The 10,681-nt window shown below is 55.3% G+C and overlaps 1 long non-coding RNA gene across 1 annotated transcript; it reads left to right on the top strand.

Moving 5' to 3' along the window:
• Positions 1 to 1,425: 1,425 nt before the first annotated feature.
• Positions 1,426 to 3,065, top strand: LOC143173290 (uncharacterized). Its single transcript, XR_012997520.1, has 3 exons — positions 1,426 to 1,487; positions 2,758 to 2,860; positions 2,963 to 3,065. It is a non-coding gene; the product is annotated as an uncharacterized LOC143173290 (long non-coding RNA).
• Positions 3,066 to 10,681: the final 7,616 nt, after the last annotated feature.

The raw sequence follows: 10,681 nt of genomic DNA, 5'->3' as shown, positions 1-10,681 counted from the left end.
CCAGCGACTGCTGCTCCCTATCTTTCCCCAGCTAAAGGGGAGGAGAAACCTGTATAAAAAGGCAGGGGGTGACAGGAAAAGCCCCAGACGCCGAGGGGACTTGGGACAGCTATCGCCAAAGGTTTTGCCTTGTCTGAACCCGTCGGGGGACTGGAAACAACACGCCCTTCTGCCTAGCATTGCCCCCAAGTCAGCGTCTGCAGCAAAACTCTACAATTACGGTGTATAAGCAGCGCCGCAGACACTGGGGAACAATGTGGGGACACAGCACGCAGGCAGGTCATACATCCGCTCCTCCCTCCCGGCCAGCTGGCAGCACTCCTTCTAGTGGCAGAATTCCTCGGGCTCGTCCCCTCTGGCTGCCTACCAAGGGCTTGGGCAGGAGAAGGGTTTGCATCCGGAGGTTACCTTCCGCGCTTCGCACTGAGGCACCTGTAGGTTTGTGGCAGACCTCAAAATTGCGGGCATAGCTGCCGCTGTGCTCACTGAGATGGGCAGGAGCTCACTGGCGAATTCTCCCCTCTGGGCCTCCGTCCTGCTCCCCATCGCCTTTTGCTCTTCCTCCGTCTCCATCCTGGAGGCCATCGCTGTTCTGTCCTTCTCCGCCTCCTTGTCCTCATCCACATCCCTCTGTTTCTCAGTCTCTCTGGATTGTTTCCCATCCTTCTCTTGCTCTCTGTCCCGCTCTCTGTCTCTGCCTCTCCCTTTCTCTCTCCCCTCTGCCCCTCTGTCCTGCTCCCTGCCCCATCTCTCTCACTCCGCTCTCCTCGTGCCTTTTCCCTCTCTCTGACCCCTGGCCCGCTCCCTCACCCTGCCTGTGACAGTCCGTCCCTCTGTCCTCCTTCCTGCCCTTCTTCTTCTCTGTCCCCCTCTCCTGCTGCTTACCACTACTTTTACTCCTGCACCCTCCTGTCCCCTCCCCCTCCATCTCCTCCCCGCTCTATCCCTCTGCCCGCTCCTCACCAGTAGTTTGCCTTTCTCCACTCCCTGCCCAGCTCCCCCTGCTCTCCCCGTCCCTCTGTCCTGCTCCCGTCCCTCTGTCCTGCTCCTGTCCCTCTGTCCGTCTCCCGTCCCTCTCCGGGCACCCCACCGCCCTGCCCCACCCCTCTCTGCCGCTCTGTCCCTCTCTCCTCCTCCTCCCTGCTCCACCAGGGCTCCAGGGCCTGGGCAGCCCCGCGGAGGTGGCAGCCATGGGGCCTGCGGGGGGGCGGGGCCCAGCCGGGGGACGGTGTCCCCGCAGGGTCAGGCAGCAGGAAGGCGTGCCCCGCGGCATGCCGGGAGCTGTAGTCCTGGGGCACGGGGCTGCCGGGCGACCATGTTCCGTCCCGGGGCATGCCGGGAGCTGTAGTCCTGGGGCACGGGGCTGCCGGGCGACCATGTTCCGTCCCGGGGCATGCCGGGAGCTGTCATTCCCCCCGCCTCAGCTTCCCGGCAGCCCTGTTGGTGACGGGAGGTGCAGTCTGTGCTCCAGCAGTGGCCCAGCTGAGGTGAGGGCTGGGGCCACCGGTGAGGTGACCGAGGCCCTTGTGCGGGTGCGGGGATGTCTGCTGCCCGCTGGCTGCCCGGGGATGGTGGGGGGGCTCCAAACTGCCCGGTACGACGGGCTCCCGGTCAGCTGGAGCCGGGCCCAGCCGGGGCAGCCCTGGGAGTGACCCGAGAACTGTGGCGGGGAAGGAGACGGAGACAGACCGCCGCCCCCCCAGGCACAGGCACCGGGCTCCCCGACTCCCAGAGCCGCCCCAGCCCCGCTCGCCCCCTGCAGCTGCCCCGGCCGTCTCTCTGTCCCGCTGCCCGTCACAGTTTGTTTTCTTCCAGTGCTGTCCTGCTCCCCGTTCCTTTTTTCTCTCTCTGTCACTCTGGCCTGCTCCCCGTGTCAATTCTTTAATGCCGCCATCTCAGTCCTGCAGCACATCGCTATTTTTTTTCCCTCTTCCATCCCTTTGTCCTGCTCCCTGCCCCTGTCCCTGTCTCTCTTTCCTTTTGTTCTGCTGCCCATCTCTGTGCTCCAGCCCATTGCCATTTTTTTCCCCCTTCTCGGTCTCCTTGTCCGAATCTGACCCTCTCTTTATTTCTCAGTCCCTTTGTCCTGCTCTCTGTCCTTCTTTGTCACTCTTCACCTGTATGCCCCACTCCCTGTCCCTGTCTTTCTCTATCCCCCCTTCCTTCTGCTTCTCCTTCCCGCCGCCCCCCCATGCCTCTGTCCTGCTCCCCGACCGTACCTTTTCTTCCTCCATCTCTCTGCAGGGCTCCTCATCCCGATTTCTCTTGATTTCTCCATCTCTCTAGCCTTTTCCCTGTACCTGTCTTTCTCTCTCGGCTCCCCTGTCTCCTCTCTCGCCTTATTTTTCTCTTTCTAGTCCTCTGTCCTTCTCCCCATCAGCTTAAACGGAATGAGCAGGTGTCCCTGTGCTCTGGTGTTTACCTTGCATTGCCCTAGGGAAGATGTGTGTTTTTAGGGCTAGGGCTCATTTGGAAGCTGATCTCCTTATGGAGACGGCGGAGCTCGGCATAGTTAAAGCAGAGGTTATTCTCAGCTGGTGCTCTGTGCCTCTTGTTGAAATTTCGAGCAGGCTGTGGGCCTTATTTTGAAGGAAGGTTTCTTGTTCTGCGCTTACTGCTCCTCGGGATGCTGCACAGGAGTGGTGTTGGGGTCTGCAGGGACAGGTGGGACCTGCTGTGATTCCTCGTAAACGTGAACTGGGCTTGTCCTAATGTACTCGAATAAACCAGACTAACTGCATATGGTTTTCTTCGCAGACCCAATTCCAACCAACGTGCTCGGCGCTAATGAACAAGAGACCGTGCGCTACTTTTCCAGACGTCACTGGCTGCAAGTTAGCTGAGCACATCACTTACTCAGGTAACGGTGCAGTTGGTCTGTGATCAGGGATGCGTACCTGCACGACAGTGCCTTCATGAATGTTCTCTGGTCTTGCCGCTTCAAAGCCCTTCCTTCTTCCAGAAACTTCAAGATGGCATTTCTTATTCTGGGCTTCGGGCTGGAGTTGGACCTACCGTTGAATGGCTGATATAACGGGCTCAATAAAATGTGAATGAGAACCCCGCTTTGTTGTTGTTGTTGTTTTCTAACAGTGTCAGAACTTTGGTAAGCAAGAGGAAGAGTGGTTGAAAGAGTCTGTTCTTTGAGAGTAACGTATTCCCGTGGCGTGCCCATCTTTGCATGGTGAAGGTTTCCTCCCTGCAGTATGGTTTTGCTGGGCTGCGAGGCTGTTTGGGAGTAGCAGAAGTAAGAAGTTTCATCTTTCAAGGTAACGAAGCTGTAGCAAAACTAGCAGGAAAAGCTAGTTTCTTCCTAGAGTGCTGTCTGAGAAAAACAGTAGCAAGTAGAGGCCCTTGCAATTGGCTTTTTTATGCAATCTTCCTACGGAGCTTTTGGTATGGATTGACTTCTGGGAAGTAAGACCTGAGTTCCTGTGCACTCTCATACGCAGTGCTGCCTCCCAAAATAGGCCGGCCCTCTTCCACTTCTGCTCCTTCCACGCTCGTATGGAACAAGGAAATGCAGGAGTGTGCAGATTCAGTAATTTGCTGGCAACGGGTGTTCGCTGCGGAGGCCTGGCGTAAGGCGTGGCCCAACGGGGCCGTGAGGTCTCAGAGCCCGTGGCCGCAGCAGCAGCAGCACGGTGTGAGAGTTGGGGGGCCGTGGTCCTCACCCGCCTCCTCCTCTTCCTCCTCCTGGTGGCCCTGCAAGCCCAGGACACCCAGGCTGCTCTGAGACGAGCACAGGGAGCAGGTAGGCGGGCAGGGGGACAGCACCCAGCCCCAAGCAGTGCGGCGTGGCACCCACCGCACCTCAGCGGGGTGGCAGTGGGGCCAGGGCTAGGGCTGGGTCCGGGAGAGCAGCTGAGCCGGGCTGGGCCAGGCAAGCCAGGCAGGCACCATGGTGCGGGCAGGGGGGGCAGACACCCCGCGGGGAGGTGTGGAGGGTCTGCGGCCACTTTGGGGGTGTTTTCCGGGCAGGCGAGGGGGCCGGGAGCAGTGGTGCGGGGTGAGAGACCTGGGCACTGAGTCCCTGTGGCTTTCAGCCTCGGGGACGTCCCGGAGCGGCGTGCTCAGATGATGTCTGCTCGGGAAAACAGGAGCGTTTCTGCTCTAGTCCTGCAGCCCTGCTCCCCTTGGACGAACTGCAGGTCCCTGGCCCACAGGAACACGCAGGGGTAGCACTGGTGCAGCCTTTCACGGGCTCTTGTCCACGAGAAGCGTAGACAATTGCTTTTTCCTCCAGTTCTTTAGCGTGGGCTTCCTCTGTGCGCATGGAAGCTTCTCTGATCTGTGCTTGATTCCAGATGATGGCATTGGCAGTGCTTATCGAGCTTCTCAGCTGGATCCTGCTTATGGGGAGGCGATCCTTGGGGGCGTCCCAGAGGTAAGTTATCAATGTCTGTCTGCTTGAGGGAATAAACACTTATGTTTCAATAGGTTATTCATGTGCAATTTTACCTAAGATCCTCTTAAGGCCTTCCAAGAGCTTTTTGTGCCTTGCGGGCGTTGCCCAGATGAGTCATGAATATTTCTTTGCCTGAAGACCTGCTAGGTCTCAGAGAAAAGGTCACCCATGTTCCTTTTTAGCTGTGGGAACCAACACCTTGGTATGTGTGCCATGTCATTACCTCACCCCCTTCCAGTCACTGCAGGTGACTCAGGAAGAAGCAGATCAGAACATGCAGTGGAAACTCTCCTCACCTGTGTTTGATTACGTGTGTTTGGTTCCTGCAGTCCTTGTTGATCAAGCCACTCAGTGGAATCCTGTTCCTGAGCCCGGGTGGTATCCCGGAGGTAAGTATTCAGTCTTCATTTGTTACTGGCCTTTTGTCTTTGTTAATACTTGGTTTCTTATTTGTTAATCTTTTGTTGTGATAGTTCAGCCTTCCAGTGGCCAGCAGGCTCTTCTCTACAAGAGTGGTGAATGATCATTTTTTCCTCTGGTGCTCCATGCTCCCGCTGTAGTGTGGGCTTCCTGTTGTGTGGGTGAGAGGTCTCCTGGTAAGAAGGCCCTGAGAGGCCCTGTGTTTGTCCGTCTGGTCCTTGAGGGGTGTTGCACGTGGCCTGGAGACAGTAGTTTGAAAGCTGCCAGGTCCCAGCCAAGAGGTCACAAGGCCCCTCTGAGCTTTGGAAATCTCAGCCTGCATCTGGGTCCCGTGTTGTTGCCTGCCCCGCTTCCAGTCACAGCAGGTCACTAAGGAAGAGGTAGATCACAACACGCAATGGAAGCGTCTTCCATCTCTGCTTGATTAGAGCTGGCCCTGTAGACAACGGCTACTTGACTTCTCAACTTGAGCCTGTCCGTGAGCCTCAGGGCGATCCCACAGGTAAGTCCCTTGAACGAATGAGCACTTACGTTTTAATTTTCTGTTCACGTGAAATTTAACTTACTACTTTCTTGGCTGATGCTCGGGCACGCAGAAGAGCAGAGAGGGAAAGGGTCAGGCTCAGTGATGTGCCCCAGGGGGCTCTGCCTTGTGAAGCTGTCTTTGCCAGCTGCTCCGCCCCTGTGCTGCTTCCAGTGCTGACTGCGAAGCCAGCAGGCATGTTGGGGTTGAGCTTAGAGCTGGTGCGAGCTCCAGGGAGTCCTTTCTCCCGACAGCTCCGTGCCTGGTTAGTGGCCACGGCAGGCACCTGGTAAATGTTTGCAAGATGCTCCTGAGTGGCACGTCGTGGCTTTCTACTTCCTTTGAGAGCTGCCAGCTCAAAGCCCAAATGTCAGGCAGGCGCCTCTGCAGGTGTGAGAATGTCACACGCCTGCATGTGTGTGCCATGTCATTACGTGACCCCCGTCTATGTTCCGCTATTCAGTTATGACGGTGTAGATCGGAACATGTGATGTTAACTTCTCATGGGTGTTTGGTTGCAGATGTGGCCACAGGGAGGGCTTTTCCAGCTCCTTGGCTGGATCCCGGGCTGGATCCCAGCTGGCAGCCAAGTAGTAGAGCGAGTAGTCAGTCTTTATTGACTTCACAGAACAAGCACTCCTTTTCAATATTTTGTTCATGTGACATTTGCCCTCATACTTTCTGTTGATGTCCTCGAAGAGGAAAGTATAAAGCTCCTATAGGGAAGTATTCCCAAAAGATATCTCAAGTTCCAAAGGAAATCCTGAAAGACTTGGAGAAAGCAGCCCCTGGTTGGTACGTTTCACGCTGTTAACCGTACGACTTTGGAAGCTGAAGTTTCAGATGCGTTTGTGGACGTGCTGTAGCCTACGCAGCAGGAAGGGATGAGTCGGAGCCTGGCTGCAGTGCCACTCGATTTCACAACTGGAGTGGGCTGGTGAGCCCCAGAGATGGTCCAGCACAGCGTCTGCTACCAGTTGTGGTTCAAGCTGAGTGCCAGGGGCAGCTGCTGCCCCAGTGGTAGCATTACTGGTCAGAGCTGCTTTGTGCAGACGCTGGTCTCCAGGTGTCCGGAACCGGCGTGTGCTGCGTTTGTGTTCAGCTCGTGCACAGCCCGGCTTGCAGCTGGGCAAGTTGAAGGCAGGAATGACATCCCCAGAAATCTTGGCTGCCCTTTCCTAATGTTGGAAATCGGGTGCAGATGCTGATTCTGCAGGCATTTCTGTTTGTGATGGACTTTCAGCCTGCAGACTGATAGCTGTGGTGGCACGAGTATGACTCTTGGTGGTGCTCCCGGAGTGCGTGAGGGACTTGCGAAGGAGCTAATTGCTCACGAGGCATGAGAGGGCCAGCACGCTGCCAGTCGCTGGAGGGGAGAGGGCCCTTGGGCAGTGGAGAGCCTGCGCAGGCAGATTTCAGTGGCTGGGACCGGCAGGCTTTGCCTGCGCTGCAGGCGGGATTGATACCCCGGCTGGGATCAGAGCAGCCCAGGCTTCACAGCCTGGTCCGGCCTCGTTGCTGTCCTTGATGTCTGTGGACTCTCGGTGACACCGCGGGCTCAGGGGCGGGCCGGAGCTGGACACCCAGCTTGAGGCTGGCCTTGGGTGGTTCGTTTGGTTAACTCAGTCTTGGGTGGTTTAGCTCCCCGTTTCTAATTACATTTCAGAAAACTTGGCTGTGGTTTTCTTCTTGTTTTGGGGGACAGTGGGCTCTTCACTGCCGCTTGTGAAAGTGCCCGGAAGATGGTTGCAAGAGCTTGGGGTTCAGTCCACCGTGTCTGTCTGTAATCCTTCTTGTGTGATGGAGTTGGCAGGGTGGGATGTGCTTCTCAGAAGGGCTCTTTCCCCAGCTGAACTGGCTGCGGCTTTTTCCCATCCTCTTTGAAGGATGTAATTTAGCATCATTTTGCAGTTTGCCAAAAATGCACTACATGTAACGTGAACAGGAAGGTCCCATGCAATTTCCTGGTTTCCCAGCAGGTCAGGTTTTGCTGTCTGTACTGGTAAAGTGGAAAGCGTCACGTGCTTAATTTTTTCACGATGAATGACACATTGTTTGGACTAGATGCACCCAGGCTTTGTTTTTAAGCTTTATTATTGTCTTTGGAGAGTATCGCCCCCTGAAGGTATCGTGTTCCTGCTGAGGAACGGTTCCTTCTCCTTAAACTGTCCCGCTTTCTTTCTAAAGAGACGGACCGTGAGACCGTGCAGAAGGAGGCCTTTCGGAAGGGAAGCAGTCACACAGTGCCAGTCTCAGATGAAGAAAGAGAGGCAATGCAAGAAACCGGCACGCCAGGTAATTGCTGTCCCGTGGTCACCCGGTATCACCAGTCAGAATCACTGTGTGCCTGCAGGCTCTTCCCCCGGAGCCCGCTCTTGCACATCATGCCAGCAGCCAAAGCTGGAAGTGTTAGTGCAGAGAAGGTGTTGTCAGCGAAGCCAGGAGCTGCTCTCTGAGGACGACTGTTGTCTCTGGCGTGTGGAGGTTATTGCCAGCAGCGTGCCAGAGAGACAGTCGTAGACCTCTCTGGATGCGGTTAGCGATTGCTCACCTCCCACCACACCCAGTTCCTAGGAATCTGGGAACTTTGCCCTTTTGGGAATGAGGCCATCTGAGGGCTACAGCCCAGCCCTGTGCCGTGCTGTCCCGGGGCCAGCCTTCCCCCAACGTGTGCATCGGGGCTGGGGGTGACGAGCAAGCGGCACCGCAGGAGCCAGGCAATAGCCCGTGGGCTGGATCCCATCTTTCGGCCTCAGAGACGTCCTGGAGGGGAGTGCTTGGGAGATTTCCGCTTGGGAGAACAGGAGCATTTCTGCTCTGTCCCTGCAGTGCTCTCCTTGGATGAACCGCAGCTCCCCAGCACGCAGCCCTGGCCTGCAGCCCGGAGGAACAGCCAGGGGTAGCGCTGGTGCAGCTGCTCACTGGCATGCGGGCTCTTCTCCCCGAGAAGTTTAAACAATCCTTCTAAGGTGCTAAGACACCAGAGCCAGAGGCACCAACCACTGACAAATAAACTCTCCGGGGCATGTGAAGTAGTACCCTGTGAGATTATCTGTAGCGCAGAGCACAGTAACGTGTGGCATTGCCTCTTCTCCTCCTCCAGGGGCGGATGCTGGGAAAAAGGCTGAGGCTGCTGATCACGAAGAGCTGCGCAAGTACTATATCCCGGGGACTGCAGCAGCCTTGGGTGTGCTGCTGCCTGGGACAGTGGTGTCTTGCATAGTCATTTCACGGCGGAGGAAGAGAGACCCGTGAGTTGGCTTTTCCCCAGAGTGAGTTATTGCTGCAGTTGGCAATGAAGTATTTGCAGTTAGAGTATCCTGGAGTGCCAAGGCAGCTGCTGGCAGTACTCTGCTGAGATTTCTGCTGTACCATTTTTTAACTGGCCTCCTAATTGCTATCAACGAGTAGTCTTTTCTGAAACCCCTTTGTCCAGAAGGACCCAGAGAGATGAAGAAGCACTGGGACAAGCCGATACTGACTCTGCCTGGAAAAGTGACGATCGAGCTAATGATAAAGGCAAAGCAGAGTCAGGAGAAGGAACAAGAAAGGGTGAGATTGCCCAAGAAAATGAGATTTTCAACAACAGCTCCAGCCCATCCCCGTGGACCTTTGCAGCAGAGCTCGCCCAGCTGTACAGGAACGTGAGCGCAGACGCCTCGCCTCTGCCCACTTGTCCCAGCTGCTCTCTCACTGACGATGCCTCTTCACTGGACACCTGGATTTCTCTGGACTCACCTCAGCCTCACCCCTTCCGGCGTCCCTGTTACCAGGACCAACAGGGGTACTGTACGTCAGAAGATGATGCTTTTTTAGAATAAATAATACATTCAAGGTCAGGTTGGACGGGGCTCTGAGCAACCTGATCTAGTTGAAGATGTCCCTGCCCGCGGCAGGGGGGTTGGACTAGATGACCTTTAGAGGTCCCTTCCAACCCGAACTATTCTACGATTCTATGAAATTGTGCGCAAATGTGAAGGATCACCAAGAAGGGGGAGGAAACCACAGCCAGAACTGCAACCGACCCAAATCCAGGAGAACCCCCCCCTGCCCGCGTGGGACATCGGTTTAGAGCAACGAAGATTAACACACCACTGACCATAAGTCTGCACCACCTGCACGGGACAAGCATGTGCTGGTCCTGCACGGGACAAGTACATACCAATTATGTGAGCAATAGTAATTGATTAGCCCACCCCTTCACGTAAGTAATTGGATTGGTCTACACAACTGTACTGTAACATCTGTAAACCCTGCTTTCTTCCGTATTGGGGTCCCCCATGCATTAGGCTGGGGCACTGCTATGCACATCGCTAAAATATTAAAGAGTAAATTCCCTTGGTAATTCTATGCTAAGCATCCTTGCCTCCCTCCTCGGCCAGCGAAGAACTGGCTTTTACACCACCCAACTGCTTGGACACTCATGGAAACACCAGCTCTTTGCTCCTTGACATACTGACGCTTGTGCTGCTTTCTCCTGATGCAAAAGTACAGGTGAGCACAGCAGCCAAACATGAGCAGCCTTCACTGATGCTTACTGCATCCTACTGTGCTATTACTGGCATCAGAGAAGTGTCCAAAATACTGCCCATTTGCTTCCTTTAATTTTGTAAGCTGTGTGCTCTGTGAGCCAATCCCAGCTGCAAGCCCCAAAATGTTGATCTTTTCCGCAAAGCGAGGAGGGAAATTAATGATCTGGCTTGCAGCTTCCAGCCTTGAAGTAATGGTGTAGGACATGCTGACCCGCCTTGCACGGGCCTGACTCCCAGGAAGAAGGCAATATTATTACATTCCAGTTTGATCTTGACTGCTGTTAATCGATGTGAGAGCTCTGTCCCTTCACTCTGCTTGAGCTGCTAACTAACCCCATCAAGCTCTGGCTGCTGGTTACAGGTGACTTGGCGGGGATAATTACACTAACAAGACGGTCAGACTCTGAAGGGGCATGGCACAACTTCAGAAATGTTTGCAAGCCTTCCGAATACCAGACACTGGAGTCCAAACCCAAAGCAAGTCCATGAGCCGTGACCGCTTGCCTATGTTTGGCAAAATCTGTTTTAACCAAACCAAGTTGCTGGGCTGGAGTCTGAGCTGTCCCATGGGGATGAGCAAGGGCAAGCCAAATTCCCTCGCTGGCTGAAATAGCCTCAGCAAGGCTCTCTCTAACGGTACCACTCTACCAGTCACGGTCTCGGTATGGGTGTGACTGTCTGTAATGGTATCGCTGTCTCTGTCCTGGTACCAGGATCTGTCACGGTATCGGTGATGGCATCTGTAAAGGCCTTGGTCTCTGTATCGGTATGTGTAATGTTATCGATGTCTGTAACGGG

The sequence above is a fragment of the Aptenodytes patagonicus genome, unplaced genomic scaffold (assembly GCF_965638725.1).
Source record: "Aptenodytes patagonicus unplaced genomic scaffold, bAptPat1.pri.cur scaffold_43, whole genome shotgun sequence".
Lineage (NCBI taxonomy): Eukaryota > Metazoa > Chordata > Aves > Sphenisciformes > Spheniscidae > Aptenodytes > Aptenodytes patagonicus.
The sequence above is the reverse complement of the archived record's forward strand: the minus strand, read 5'-3'. Positions and strand labels throughout refer to the sequence as shown.